The sequence below is a fragment of the Rhinatrema bivittatum genome, chromosome 3 (assembly GCF_901001135.1).
Source record: "Rhinatrema bivittatum chromosome 3, aRhiBiv1.1, whole genome shotgun sequence".
In the NCBI taxonomy this organism is placed as follows: Eukaryota; Metazoa; Chordata; class Amphibia; order Gymnophiona; family Rhinatrematidae; genus Rhinatrema; species Rhinatrema bivittatum.
Window position 1 is genome coordinate 297,166,713 of NC_042617.1, and position 15,726 is coordinate 297,182,438.

Genomic DNA, 15,726 nt, shown 5'->3' on the forward strand with positions numbered 1-15,726 from the left:
GAATGTTAAGGGGCTTAATGCCCCTCAAAAGAGGAAGCTGCTGTTGTCCAATTTAAGCAGATCTCAGATTTCGATCGCACTGGTGTAGGAGACACATTTGAAAAGCAGATACGAGCATCTTTTGCGTTTCAGATTTATATCCTCCTCTGCATTGGGTGGCGTGCTCCCGCTTGGCCAAATATAGTGGGATAGGGATCCTTTTTTAGAAAGGATTTAATTTTTTAATTTCTCCTGCCATAAATATTCTATTTGTAGGCTTCTAGTTTTAGGAGGGAAAAAATATACTCTTGTGAGCTGGTATTCCCTTAACGTGAAGCAAGGAGCTTTTTTTTTTTTTTTTTTTTTTTTTCAGCTTTGTAGGAGTTTATCTTGGCACGAGCGGAAGGTCACTTAAGCATAGTTGGGAATTGTAATATCACCTTAAATCTGTCCCTGGATAATTCATCAGGTTCTGGTTTGGTTTCCCAGGGGATCATGCCCTATTCAAGAGTTTTTCTTGTCTCAGTGTAACCTAGTAGATACTTGGTAATCTCGATACCCCATATCCAGGAATTATACTTATATTTCCAATACCCATAACTCATATTCTAGGATTTGTGTCTTTTGTTTTTGGATAGGGCGCTCATAAATAGACTTTCAGCTGTAGATATAGAGCCTATTACCTGGTCAGACCACTCCCCTATTTGGTTGGAGTTTTTTCATGATTATGATAGAGGACAACTCTTTTGGAAGCTTAATGATAGATTATTGGACGATGAGTCCTTCATGGAGAAACTTTGGGATGATATACTGGAATATCTAGAGTTTAATGACTCTGGTGAATTGTCTCCTATAGTCATTTGGGATTGCTTGACAGCTGTCATGAGGGGCAAACTTATAGCAAGGGCCTCTGACATCAAAAAGCTAGCAGAAAAAGAGAGGGCAGCTTTGTTGAGACGATTGGTTCACTTCGAGCAAATTCATAAAGAGTTGCCTTCTCAGGATTTCCTCAAGCAGTTAAAACTCTGTAGATCTAGGCTGGCTGAGCTTGATGCTGCTAAGATTGCTCACCATTTGGAATTGGTTAAGCAACTGTATTTTGAAGGAGGCAATAAAGCAGGTAAACTGCTAGCCAATAAATTAAGAGCAAAACATTTGCAAAATAATGTAGTAACGCTTAAGGATGAGAGAGGCAATATCTTGACAGCTAATAAGGCTAAAGATCAGATTTTATTCTGATCTTTATAAAGCGAATTCAGATATCAACTCAGAAGCCAATTACCAATTTTTAGCCAGTACATTTCTCCCAGCTTTGGCAGAAACTCAGCATCTCCAATTAGACAAAGAAATATCCCAACTAGAGGTATCTTCAGCAATCAAACAGCTGAAGATTGGTAAGTTACTGGGTTTAGATGGCTTCACAGCCCATTTTTACCAAAGGTTCTCTGTGGATTTGGTCCCTCCTTTAACAAATTTGTTTAATGCATTACGTGCTGATTTCTTCCTTTTGCAGAATTCTAGCCAAGCTGGCATTACTATTATAGCTAAACCAGGTAGAGACCCTATGGTGTGCGGGTTGTACTACCCAATCTCCCTGCTTAATATCGATTTATAATTGTTAGCTAAAATTTTAGCTGACAGGCTAAATAGCTTTATCTCATTCACCCAGACCAGGCTGGTTTCATTCCTGGACGGGTGGCCTCAGACAACGTCCGCAAAATAGACTCCATTTGGTGGGCCAGACGGCAGCAGCTTCTCCTCTTATTACTTGCCATCGACATGGAAAAAGCATTTGATTTAGTTCATTGGCCCTACTTGTTTAAGGTTCTTCAGAAAATGCAATTTGGGCCCTTTTTTCTCACTTGGCTCCAAAAGCTCTTTGATTCTCCCAAGGCTTGTATTAAGGTCAACGGGGGCTACTCAGATGCTTTCCCTGTGGTTCACAGTACGCTACAGGGCTGTCCGCTATCTTCCTTACTTTTTGCCTTGTTTGTAGAACCTTTTGCTCAGAGTATCCGGGATAACCCACAAATTAACGGGTTCAGCTTGGGAATTACCTTAAAATATCCTTTTTTGCTGAGAACAACCTGTTTATCATTACAAACCCTACCATTTCTTTTACTGAGTTAGAACTGAATTAGGCGATCACCTTTATCTCGGGTTTTTGTTTTTTTTTTAATAAAGTGGGAGAAGTCGGAGATTCTGAATGTTTCCCTACCTGCTCAGCAAGTTGGGGCCTTACATGCGCACCTTCCCTTTCAGATGGGCCCGTGATAAAATCAAAAACCCAGGGGTTTATATTGGGGCTACCCTGGACTTATTTCAATGGAACTATCCTCCTTTATTAGCCCGCTTAATAAAGGAGGATAGGTAAGAATGGGATTGTTACCATATCTCTTGGCTGGGGTGGATAGCAACAGTAAAAATGAATTTATTGGCCAGACTCTGTTATCTTTTCCAGACTCTTCCAATTGACATTCCTGTCGTCGTCTTCTTCTTTTTTTTTTTTTTTTTTATTAAAGCGATGGCAGAGGAGGATAATGAATTTCATTTGGTGGTGGGAATACCCCAGAGTAGCCCAGAGGACTCTTTCAATCTAAATTACAGGGAGGCCTTGGGGTTCCCAAACTTCTTTGGTACCACGCCGCGGCTCAATTGAGGGCTATTGTTGATTGGCATAAGGTGGGCGCATGTAAACCTTGGGTGATTTTGGAACAGGTAGTGTTAGGGCGGATGCCTCTTTCTGCCTTGATATGGCAGCCTAGAAATTCTTGGCCTCCTGTCTGTTTTCCCGGAGCCTTTATCTACCACTTTACACGCCTGGGAGAGATGGAAGGTTTCTCTAGTGGGATCAGAGGGTTCCCCCCCTAACACGTTTTTGTTTCATAACGCTGCTTTCTTGCGTGGAGTCGCTCACTTGGCCTTTACAACCTGGGCGCCGAATGGTATCCACAAATGGGAACATATATGGGGTCCTTGTGGTTTGATAGAGTTCAAGGATTTTCAAGTCAAATATAATTTACCCGCCTCTGAATTATTTCACTATATTCAGCTACGTCATTTCCTGATGATTTCTAATCTAAAGGTAGATCTGTAGCAAAGAGTTACAATGTTTGAATCTGTGTAAATATGCGGACAGATCGCAGAAAATAATGATTTATAAGTTGTCAAAAATCAGGATATGAAACAAATCTCCCTTCATTGGGGCTTGGGAAACTGACCTGGATGAGGGACGTTGGAGGATTTCTGGAGAGAGATCTTTCAGTTTATTGGCAAAGATCTAATCTCTGCTTCTTTGATTGAGAATGGGTTTAAGGTTCTTTACCGCTGGTATTATACCCTTCAATATCGGATAGATGTTAGGGCTGCGGTGAACTAGACATGTATTTCCTTTCCTGGTGGGATTGTTTACACATTCAAGCATTTTGGCAGGCGGTAGCACATTGGCTCCGTGATCTATTACCAGGTATCAATAGTACTTTCATCCAAGGTTGCTTTATTAAATGAACCTTGTTCAACAGTGAACAAATACCAGCAGAAGCTAATAAAATACATATCCACAGCTGCCGGATGCGAATTAGCCTGAGTATGGCGAGATTGTGGTGTTTCCTCCATTTCCAGTGCACAAGCTCGAACTGACCTGCTTCACCGTCTAGGGCGGATAACAGCCCATAAGAATGACTATTTCCTCTTTCCAAAAAATGTGGTCGTCATATGTTAGAGAACTGAAGAGGAGTTCAAACTTAACCATGATTAAGTTATGAGGTTAGTGACTCACAGCCCTTCTTATCCTTCCCATTGGATTACTCTATTCATATTGTTTCTTTATACTGAGGTGGCTTGAGGGGGGTTTAAAATAAGGAACCCATTTTTTAAATTTTTATATACCAACATTTGATCTCAATTGAGACATCACACCGGTTTACATTCAGGTACTGTAGGTATTTCCCTATCCCCAGAGGGCTTACAATCTAAGTTTGTACCTGAGGCAATGTAGGGTAAAGTGACTTGCCCAAGGTCACAAGGAGCGACAGCAGGACTCGAACCCTGGTCTCCTGGTTCATAGTCCACTGCTCTAACCACTAGGCTATTCTTCCTCAAATGAGCCCTTTTGTATTATTGTGAGCTACTGTTACACAGTGTTATCAAGTCACTATTTTATTGATAGGTTAATCTTATTAGATTTTTCCTTTTGCAGTGTAGTGCTGTTCTATAATTGGAGCAATTACTGTTCAGTTTTATGAGACTGAAATGTCTTTCCTTTTTGTTATGGTGAGATTGTTGATATTATGAAGAGATTTATTAAATGTTATGTACTTATATTTGTGGTCTCTAACAAACTAATTAAAAAAACAAAACAAATTAAGGTCACCCACCAAGGACAGGGGAAACCTTTCAGTGAAGATACATTTGTAGCTAACTTTTAGGCATTATACTCACGTCATCAGGTCAGTGCAAAAGGAGTTAGGGAGAATATTTATTGAATATACAACTAAAGTGGTATGCTGGATTAAACCACACATAGGGCACAAAAACTCATACTAAATTTTGTTAATAAAGTTCTTATAACTTCAATTGCATTTAGATTGATTACATAACTACATATTCTATACCCATCTATGGGAAGATAGATAATGGAATTGATGGACATGCTAAGAGATTCCAGACAGTTATGTAAGCAATAACTCTAATGGAATTAAAGAGACTTCTTAAATCAGAAAAAACCCCCACTTTTTTTGCTGAGATGGGGATGGACACTTAGAGCAGACTCCAGTGGAGGTAAAAATTGCCAAACAGCAATAGGGTTCAAACATAATTGGGATAGATATAATGGGACTTTAGTGGCATAGGTAGTAAAAACACTATAGAGACTGCAGAAGATCTATTGTAGATATAAATGGGTAGTGGTCCCTTTTTCTGCCAGAATATCCAGTGTTTCTAGAAGTTAGTTGCACTTGCAATTTTGGGACTTTGCCAACAAGAATATTTTAAGTCTGTTGGTAGGTAGCAGTTTGAGTCAACCCAGATATTTAACTTGATTTGGTGCGCATGTTAAGCTGATTTTATTTTCCCTGCAGAAGAATTACTTAGGGGTGCTCACCTTGTGCCTTCCTCAGCCTTCGATCTCTAACTATAGTGACCAGACAGTCTGTAAACCTTTTTTTTTTGTCCTTGCTTCAGATACCAGAAAACTCAGTTCTTGAATACCAAACATTTATTAGAATGATGAAATAGTTCAACGCTCACTGTGAATGGCAAGACAAGCAATAGCTGTACAGAACATAGAGACAGATATGGTTTAATGGGGCACAGCCAGCATGGATTTACACAAGGGAAATCTAGCCTTTTTTGAAGGGGTTAATAAACATGTATATAATGGTGAGCTGTATTTGAATTTTCAGAAGGTGTTTGACAAAGTGCCCCATGAGACTCCTGAGAAAATTTAAAAAAAAAAAAAAAAAAATCATGATACAAGGAAATGTCCTATTGTGACTTGCAAACTGGTTAAAATAAATGAAATTGAGAGTAGGACTAAATTGTCTGTTTTATTACTACTAGTAGTACTACTACACATTTCTATAGCTCTACTCAACATATGCAGTGTAGTACAAACACAAGAACTTACAATGTAGTCAAGAGACTTGGAGTTTCATATAATAAAACAATGGTTAAAATTAGTTAAGGCTGAAGGTGGACAATCGGGCTTAAGATTTAAAAGCAACCTCAAAAAAGGTGGGCTTTTAGATGGGATTTAAACAAGGCAAAAGGGAGCATGACGCATCAGCTTAGGAAGTCTGTTCCAAACACATGGTGCAGCCAGGTGAAAAGCAAGGAGTTGGGACTTGGCAGGAGAGGCAAAAGGCATAGATAGGAGTAACATTTTTAAATAAGAAGTGCCATGCTGGATCAGAACAAAGTCCATTGAACCCAGCATCCTGTCTCTGATGGTGGCCAGCCCAGGTTGCAAATACATGGCAGATCCCAAAAAGCAAGATCTATTTTCTGTTACTCGCTCTCAGGGTTAGCAATACATTTCTTTAGTCTACCTTGCTAATGTGGATTTTTCCTCCAAGAACTTGCCAATTTTCTTTTAAGCCTTGCTATGCTAGCCTCCTTGACCATGTCCTGTGGCAACCAACCAGATGCCACAAGGTGATTGTGTGTGTGTGTGTGTGTGTGTGTGTGTGTGTGTGTGTGTACTGAATGAAAAAGTACTTTTTACAATTAGTTTTAAATCTACTGCTTGTTTTGTAGAATGTACTCTTGTTTTAGTATTTGAAAGGATAACTAACATTCCTTTCCTTGTATGTACCCAGATCAGTCCAGATTCCTGGGTTTTGCCTCCCTTCCAGCAGATGGAGACAGGGAAGGTTTTACTGACACTGATACTTAACCCGGTGTGCCACCTGCAGTCCCTCAGTATTTCTCTCTTTAGCAGATCGTGGAGGTGCAAAGCCTGCAGTCTGACTTAAAAAAATAAATAAAAGGATCTACTTAGGGGCTCCCAGGGGATTGCTAGATCCTGGTTGGGTCATCCCCCCTGGTTCTTAAGGAGGATGAGGCAGGCAGTACCTTTATTGTATGGTCCTTTCTTCGCCGGATAGGGCTTATAACTGGGGGTCCCAGTTTCGTTGCCCTAGAGGACAGCCTTAGCCTGCAGCCATTCTTCGTTTAAGGGAAGTGTTTAAAAAAAAAAAAGCAAATAAAGGTCAGGAATACGTGGATGAAGTTTGCCGTGGGATGGCACAATTTCCCTGACTCTTAAGTTGCTGGCTTTCGGGCAGTTCAATACTAGTTCCCTCTCCCTTTGGCGGTGTTCTCTGCGTTGCCCTTGCTACTTGGCATCCGTCAGCATGCCGCAAGGCTCAGCTTGTGCAGGGATGAGCAGCGACGGGAAATGTACCTGATGCCTGTCCGGTGGGGAGGGCTCTTCGGGGACTGCTGTGGACGGCAAACAAGGTGATATGATTCTGGGAGACTCTCACTGGTGCGGCAGCCCGTCAGGGATCACTTCCCATTGAGCGCAAGAATGGTGGCTGTCGCGCAGGCCAGGGAGGGGGAATCACCCTCCTTTGTCTCCTGAGGTGGGGACCCTTGGAGGGGGTCCAGATGCGGGAGGGCCCCTCTCTGGGAGTGAGGATGACCTCCATGGGGATTCTGACACAGCCTCCACTTTTTCCTCAGAATTTGTGCTATTACCCAAGGCTTTTAAAGCCAAGAAGTCCCTGTGGCGCAAGGCGAATCGGGATGCCAGTGAGGCCTGCAAAGAGGATCAGGCCCTCTGGGTTTGGGGGTCATGAGAGTCTGGCATGTACCTGAGCCCTCGGCTCTAACGCCTCCTACAAAGGGTTCTTCCAAAGATTTGGGCAGATGAGGGGCCGAGCGCAGAATCCCCTGGACTCAGATCCGTTTGTGTCAGAGCAGGATCCGAATCAGGACTTGTCGATGGCTGCGGCTGTCGATTGATGGTGATCCTAATGTGGTATGGTTGTTCCACAAGGAGGAGTTGGCTCCCCTTATTCCCACGGGCCTACATGAGCTAGGCATTGAAGTCCCGTGACAGAATTCAGAGTTGGGAGCCATGGACCCTGTCATGGCTGGCCTTAGGGGTCCGGTGAGGTCTTTTCCATTCCACCAGTCTGTCAACACCTTGCTATTTAGGGAGTGGGATACTCCTGAGACAGGCCTGAAGATCAGTAGGGCCATGGATAAATTATATCCTTTACCAGAGGATGCACTTGAACGTCTGAAGGTCAATGAAGATGGATGCTTCGGTGGTTGCTAAGAAGATGACCATCCCAGTGCTGGTTCTACAGCTTTGAAGGACCTTCAGAATAGAAGGCTGGAGGTGCACCTCAAGATTTTCAAGGTATCTGCCCTTGGCGTTTGAGCAGCTGTGTAGTAATTTTTATGTTGAGGGCCGGCTTAAGCTGGGTACAGTATTACAAGTGGACAGGTCCTTATCGAAATCTGAGGCCAGACAAGAGCATCTAGAAGCTGTTGTAGTGTAAAGTGTGCATGCCTTATGCGATCTTGTCAGAACTTCCTCCAGAACCATGATGTCTGCAGTTTTGGCTCGGTGACTCCTCTGGTTGAGGAACTGGTCAGCCGATGTTTCGACTAAGTCCCAGTTGGGGGCTTTGCCCTTCAAAGGGAAATTACGCTTTGGTAAAGATTTGGAAGAGATGGTTACTTTTCTTGGGGAGAATAAGGTCTATAAACTTCAGGAAGATAAACCAAAGGCGAAAGGCTCTCTTCCTTCCCGTTCCCACTTCAGAACTAATCGACTTTTGGCCCATGAGGGCAACGGGGAGTTCTTGGAGGCAGTCCTCTGGCAGACAACCATCCTGGAGCCAGTCCTTTCAAGGGCGTAAATCGGGTAGGGATGGCTTTTCATCGGTGGAGGCGGAGCCAAACCCTCGCAATGAGGCGAAGCTGGTTCACTCCTCCTTTCCAGTAATAGGGGGCCGGCTGGCTCTGTTCTTTGAGGAGTGGACCAAAATCACATCTGACCAGGGGGTCCTCGGAGTGATAAGTCAAGGCTACGCTTTTGAATTTGCTCAGCCGTTAAGAGGTCAGTTCCTAGTCTCCTCCTGCACTTATCGAGAAAAGAGTCTGGTGTTGCGGGAAACCATTGCTCGTCTTTGCATGCTTGGGGCCATCGTGCCTGTCCCCCTGGGAGAGTGAGGGATGGGTCGCTATTCCATTTATTTCATAGGCCCCAAGAAGGGCACATTCTGTCCCATCCTAGATTTTAAAAAGCTGAACACCGCGTTAAAAGTTCCTCTATTTTGGATGGAAATCTTGTGTTCGGTGATTGCCTCAATGCACAAAGAGTATCTGGCGTCTCTGGATTTGACCGAGGCCTACTTGCACATCTGAATCTGACCCGATCATCAAAGATATTTGGGATTCATGATTCTGGGCAAGCATTTTCAGTTTTGTGCCCTCCCTTTCGGTCTGGCGAAGGCGCCCAGGATCTTTACCAAAGTGATGGTCATGGTGGCGACAGCACTCTGGAGGGATGGCATCCTAGTCCACTCTTACCTGGATGACTGGTTGATTCGGGCCAAGTCAGAGATCCTTTGTCGGAAGGCAGTGGATGTAGTCCTCGACCTATTGTGCTCTCTGGGTTGGATAGTCAATCTGAGCAAAAGTCATCTTGTTCCTTCCCAGGATTTGGAATTCTTGGGGGTGTGTTTCGATTCCAAAGTGGGGAGGATTTCCAAGTTGCAAAAGCAAGTTCGCAGATTACTGCAAAAGCAAGCACCAAGGGTATGGAATTCCTTGCAAGTTCTTGTGTCTATGGTTTCCACCTTGGAGTTGGTTCCTTGGGCATTTGCTCATATGAGGCCTCTGCAGTTAGCATTGCTGACCTGTTGTCAGAGCTCGATCAAGTCTCTCTTGGTTTCTTATGCCGGACAAGCTAAGGTGGGGTGTGGATTTGGAAATCCCGACCTGGACAATAATCACCACCAATGTCAGTCTCTCCGGGTGGGGAGTGGTGTGTCAGAACCAGTCTGTGCAAGGCTGGTGGTCAGTGGAGGAAGCCTCATGGTCCATCAGTTGCTTGGAAATGAGAGCTGTTCACTTAGCCCTGCAAGTATTTCTGCCCCTGGTGAGGGGAAAGCCGGTGAGGGTCTTGTTGGACAATGCGACAACGCTAGCTTACATCAATTGACAGGCACAAAGAGCCTGGCAGTGGCTCAGGAAGCCAAAGAGTTAATTGGCTGGGCGGAACAACACCTGGAGTGGCTGGCGCCTCCCACATAGCAGGCACGGACAATGTGCAAGCGGATTTTCTGAGCTGGCATGAACTAGATCCCAGAGAATGGGAGTTGTCTGAGGAAGTGGTATGCCTCATCCGTCAAAGGTGGAATACACCGTGCATGGATCTAATGGCGACGTTTCACAATGCCAAGGCTCCACAATACTTCAGTCAGTGAAGAGAGAGGAGCAGAAGGAGTGGATGCCTTAGTTCTGTCTTGGCCGATGGGGGTCCTTCTATACATGTTCCCGCCTTGGCCATTGATCATCAAGGTCTTACGACTCATAGAAGTCCATCCAGGTGAAGTGATTCTCATTGCCCCATAGTGGCTGAGGCGTCTATGGTTTGCGGACTTGGTTAACATAGTAGTAGATGGTCCATTGCAGCTCGCACAACTGCCCAATCTGCTGCGCCAGGGACCCATTTGGATCAGGCAGATGGCTTCTGTCTAGCAGCTTGGCTTTTGAGAGGGAGGGATTAAGGAATAAGGGTTACTCTGAAGGTCATTGCTACACTCTTGCAGTCTAGAAAGACTTCCACTTCTTTGGCATATGAGGGTTTGAAAAGTGTTTGTCTTGGTGTTTCCGGGCAGAAGGTGGATCCTTGACTAGCCTTGGTTGGTTGATGTTTTAACCTTCCTGCAGGAGGGATTGGTTAAAGGTCTGTCATTTTAATTTCCTCAGAGTTCAGGTGACAGCTTTAGGCTGCCTTTGTGGCAAGGTGTGCGGAGTATCTCTGGCAGCTCATCTGGACGTTGTGAGTTTTTCTTCAGGTGGCTAAACATTTGCGTCCTCTGGTTCAGAGACCTTGCCCATCCTGGAACCTTAATGTAGTCCTTAAGAGCATGTGTGTGTCTCCGTTTGAGCCCCTGAAGCGAGCTACTATGAAAGACCTCACTTTGAAGGTGATTTTCTTGGTGGCAATTTGTTTGGCTCGTCAAATCTCTAACTTCAGGCCTTATGTAGAGAGCCCTTTTTGAGAATTTCAGATGCAGGAGTTTCCTTGAACGATTCCGTCTTTTTTTTTTTTTTTTTTTGCTGAAGGTGGTTTTCCTCATTCCACTTAAATCGGTCAGTGGAACATCTGTCCTTCCTGACATTAGATCCTGCGATGCCTCATGCTAAAGAATTGTGACTGTTTAGATGTGAGGCGTGCTTTGTTGCACTACCTGAAGGTTACTAACAGCTTCCACTTGTCGGATTATCTTTTTGTGCTAAGTCATAATGCTTCACGAGCCACCATTGCACAGTGGTTGAAAGAGACTATTAGCACTGCGAATATCTGTCAAGGTCGCCCCGTTCTGGAGAGGCTAAGGGCGCATTCTACTCGTTCGCAGGCAGCCTAAAAGTTTCGCCACAGGAGATCTTTAGAGAGGCTACTTGGAAATCATTGCACGCTTTCGCCAGGCATTACCGCTTAGATGTCCAGGCCCCAGAGGTTTTGGTGAAAATGTGCTTTGAGTGGGACTCTCACAGACCCACCCTGTTTAGGAAAGCTTTGGTATATCCCAGGAGTCTGGACTGATCTGGGTACATACAGGGAAAGGAAAATTGGTTCTTATCTGCTAATTTTCGTTCCTGTAGTACCACAGATCAGTCCAGAGTTCCCGCTCTCTAGTAAAAAGGGGGAATTGGAGAGTCCATTTGATCTGTTGTGATTTCTCTGAAGAATGGTACGAGTTTGTCCTACACATAATTCTATGGACGTGTTTGGCATTATCAGGTTTGCTTTCCCACTGCTCGTTTGGGGGAGAATAGTTAATTAAGATGTTGTCTTTGTTTTTTCATCTGGCTTGGGTACAGTTCAATACAGAGGGATTGCAGGTAGCACCTTGGGTTATAAGTGTCAGTAAAACTTTCTCTATCTCCCTCTGCTGGAGGGGAGGCAAAACCCAGGAGTCTGGACTGATCTGTGGTACTACAGGAATGAAAACCAGCAGGTAAGAACCAATTTTCCGTTCCACTTAACTCATAATTTTATAAACTTCTATCATGTCCCCCTCAGCTGTTTCTCTTCCAAGCTGAAGAGCCCTAATCTGTGTAGCCCTTCATCATAGGAGAGCTGTTCCATCGCCTTTATTAATTTTGTCACCCACTTCTGCCCCTTTTTTGCTTTTTTTTTTTTCCAAGTCATTTTATTGAACCAAACATATAACATAACACAATCAAACACACAAATGTTAATAGTATCAGTTATAAGGTTCACAAGTGCCCCAAAGCCCATCCCAACCCCTCTCCAACAAGGTGCTGTCACTGAAATAACATCACAGTATGGCTAAAAAAGAAAAAGACGATACATTACCTTTAAAAAGGATTGCAAAGTGTCTGTACACATCTGTGTTAATTTCCCCATTAGAAACAAACTCCATACATGTTTATTAAGACACATAATGCCAGATAAGTTAACCTGCTTCCGGGAGGCAGTAGTTTCATATCTAACAGCAATGACCAATTGTGACAACAATTTCAGTGTATTTGTAGAAAGGTTATTTGGAAATAGTAACAAACCTTTAGGAAGTAATATCACAGTAATTTGTTCAATTCGTAATATCACCCTGTCCCAATAAAGACTACGTGTACGCTCACCAAATGTGAAAAACAAGATTCTATCCCTCTGCACAGTCTCCACCAAAAGTCCTCAATATTAGGAGCAAACTTATAAAGCTTCACAGGAGTTAAGTACCATTTGAATAACATTTTATATCCATTTTCCACAACTAAAGTGAGAATAGAGCTCTTGGCCATAAGTGAAAAGCACTTGTCCCATTCTGCTTCCTTTGAAGGCCCAAACTCAGTAAAACCACTAGAAACCTCTTGATGTATGGTCTTATGCATTAGAAAATGCTGCACTTGTAGATATCCAAGTGTATCCTTCTCCCCCTTTCTCAGTCGAGAAGGGTAAACTGTGGAATGCCTCAAGGATTTGTACTGGGACTGGTGCTTTTTAATATTTATTTATAAATGATGAGCAGATGAGAGAAATTTATTACGAGTTGTTAAATCACAAGCGGATTGTGAAAAATTGCAGGACGACCTTGTGAGCCTAGAAGGCTGGGCATTCAAGTGGCAAATGAATTTTAATGTAGACAAGTGCAAACTGATGACATGGGGAAAAAGTAACTCATACTATAGTTATATGATATTAGGTTCCATATTAGGAGTTACCACCCAGAAAAAGGATCTGGGCATCATAGTGGACAATAATACTTTGAAATCCTTAGCTCCGTGTGCGGCAGCGGTCAAAAAAGTAAATGTTAGGAATGGAGAATAAAACAGAGACTGTTATAATGCCTTTATATTGCTCTATGGTGAGGTCACACCATAGGTCTGGTTGCCACATCTCAGAAAAAGATATAGTTGCACTGGAAAAGATACAGAGAAGGGTGACCATAATGATAAAAGGGATGGAATGGCTCCTCCATGAGGAAAAGCTAAAGAGGTTTGGGCTGTTCAGCTTGGAGAAAAAACAGCTGAGGTAGGATAAACAGAGGTCTATAAATTCAAGTAGAATAGAATGAGTAAATATATTAACACTTTCCAAAAAAAAAATAAAAAAATACAAAGACTAGGGGCCACGCCATGAAGTTAGTAAGTAGCACATGCAAAACATTCTTTTTTCACTCAATGCACAATTAAGCTCTGGTATTCATTGCTGGAAGATGTGGTGTCAAGGAGTTAATGTAACTGGGTTTAAAAAGGTTTGGACAAGTTCCTGGAGAAGTCCACAAACCTATTAACCAAGTAGACTTAGGGCATAGCCACTACTTATATCCCATGGGGCTACTGTATTTTGATACTTGTGGTCAACAAAATACACACAGAAAATTAGCCGATTTCAGCACAGGTCTTATTACATTGGCCCTAATATGTGGTTACTTTAGTCCATAGTAAAAGATCAAATAGCTTGTAGGCAAGAGTGTTTTTATAAATCTTGAGTGCCAGTGCACATTTTTAAGCATTGGAAAAAAATTTACATTTTTTGTGCCTTTTTTTTACTCTGGTTTGTGTTATCAATTTTTTGCTTATTTTTCTTTGATTTTTTTTGGCATTTTTTTCCTATATCCTTTCCCATTCAGCTTTTCTCCCTCTTTCCTTTCCACTTGTCCCACTACTCTTCTGTGGCCTTGGCAGCAGTGCCTCCACCCAACTCAGTTCTAGCAATGGCTCTTCTACTTATGCCAAGCTCGGACTGTGGTGGCAGTTGCCACACCCGAAAGCTTAGTTGTCTTGGGGGGGGGGGGGGGGGGTGTTCCAGACTTTCTTATAGGAGTCTGAAAATATTGCTAGTTTTGCTAATATGAATAAATTATAGTGCTAAGCTAATAAGAACTCTTATCTATAGATTGCAGATGTGGCTTTTTTTTTTTTTTTTTTAATTTTAACCACACTGGTAGCCTGCCTAAATGGCTACTTGGGAGAAGGGTGGAACCCCCTCGAAGCTAGTGGTGACATTACTTCTGTCTGCCTGCAGATACCACTTCCTCCCAGGAGCTGGCAGAAGTGATGTTGCGTCTGCTCATCAGGACACAGTTGCTGCCATGAGACAGATGTGGCCCATGGGCTCTAATTTTCCCACCTCAATTTTCATTGAGTAAATGCAGATAAAAAAACACTACTGGTGCAGGAAAAGAAAAAAAACAGAAATTGGTGTCTGTTGGAAAATCACCACTGCCTGCCTCAGATACACCATTTTTTAAAAATATTTTTTGTTATTTTTCTATGCTGCTGGCTCCTCAGCTGCAGAAGTTCTTATCAGCCATGGGCCTCCAGCCGGATTTGCTGCATTGCTGTTCCTAACTGCTGGGGGTGAGAAGATGGCATGAACGTTTGGAAAGGGGAAGAGCATGGTAAGGAGGGACTAGTGAAAGGGAAAAGCAACAGTTTTAGCCCCTTAGCATTTCATGTAGATACATAATTCACAAAGCCATGATAAAATCTGCCAGTTAACATGTATTAACAGGCCAGTTTTAATGTGGCTTTCATTCATCTCAACAGGACCTATTCCACAAGCACATTCTGGGACAAATCAAAGGTCCATCACGCTCAGTATTCTATCTGACAGTGGCCAATCCAGGTCACAAATACCCAATAGGATCCCTAACAATAGGTCCAGTCCTTTTTGCTTACAACCAGAATAAATGATGGCATTCCCGAGTCTACATGGCCAATAGTGGTTTATAGATTTTTGACTCCAGGAACTTGTCTAGACCCTTTTTAAACCCAGCAATGTTAACAGCTTTCACCATACCCTCTGGCAATGAGCAAAAAAATACTTTCTCAGATTTGTTTTAAATGTGCTTACTTGTTCCACCCCATTCATGATTTTATAGATCTCTATTATATTTCCTTTTAGTTGTCTAACTTTATGTTGAACAGTGCTAACCTGTTTAGCATTTCCTCATAAGGGAGCCATTTTCTCCCCTTTATCATTTTGGTTGCTATGGTCACTTTACATCTCAGTGCTACCCCTAACCACTCACTCAGGATAACCTTGTGGCCACTCAGTCCTACCAAGCACTGCCAGAGCCTGCCTTCACCTGCATACATGCCCCTAAATTGACAACCTCAAAATCTACCAATTTGCCTCTGGGTAAGTTCCCTGGTGGTTTCTAGGGACCCCACACAACACAAGGGTGTCAGGGTTCCTAAAAATATACCCACAGACCAAATACACACAATACTGGGATCATTAATCAGTCCAAGACAGGCAGAGCTAAGAAACTAATAAATTAACAAAAAGTAGAGGATTTAATCTGCACACAGGAGCAGATAAAACCAGATTAATCAGCAAAAGTTGTGAACACTCACTTCTTTTTAGTGCCTGGGGAGAGTAGGAAAACGGCTGTCTCTTAGCTGAACAGGGTCTCAGCACGCATCTGCTCCCTCTGAGACTAGAGAGTTCCAGAACCTTCAGGGTGGGTTCTGTCTGCAGGGCCAGTCAGGTTACAAAGTGTTAACAGTTGCTCTCACCAATGGCCT

The 15,726-nt window shown here is 43.1% G+C and overlaps 1 protein-coding gene and 1 long non-coding RNA gene across 3 annotated transcripts in view; one reads left to right on the forward strand and one right to left on the reverse strand.

The window, feature by feature from the left end:
• Nucleotides 1–15,626, reverse strand: part of LOC115087610 — a 74,870-nt gene extending 59,244 nt beyond the window's left edge. Inside the window, exon 1 of the long non-coding RNA XR_003855561.1 lies at nucleotides 15,556–15,626. This is a non-coding gene — a long non-coding RNA (uncharacterized LOC115087610). The remainder of the gene's footprint in view (nucleotides 1–15,555) is intronic.
• CERS5 (ceramide synthase 5) overlaps nucleotides 1–15,726 on the forward strand; it is a 98,052-nt gene that overhangs the window by 7,138 nt on the left and 75,188 nt on the right. The window lies entirely within an intron of this gene.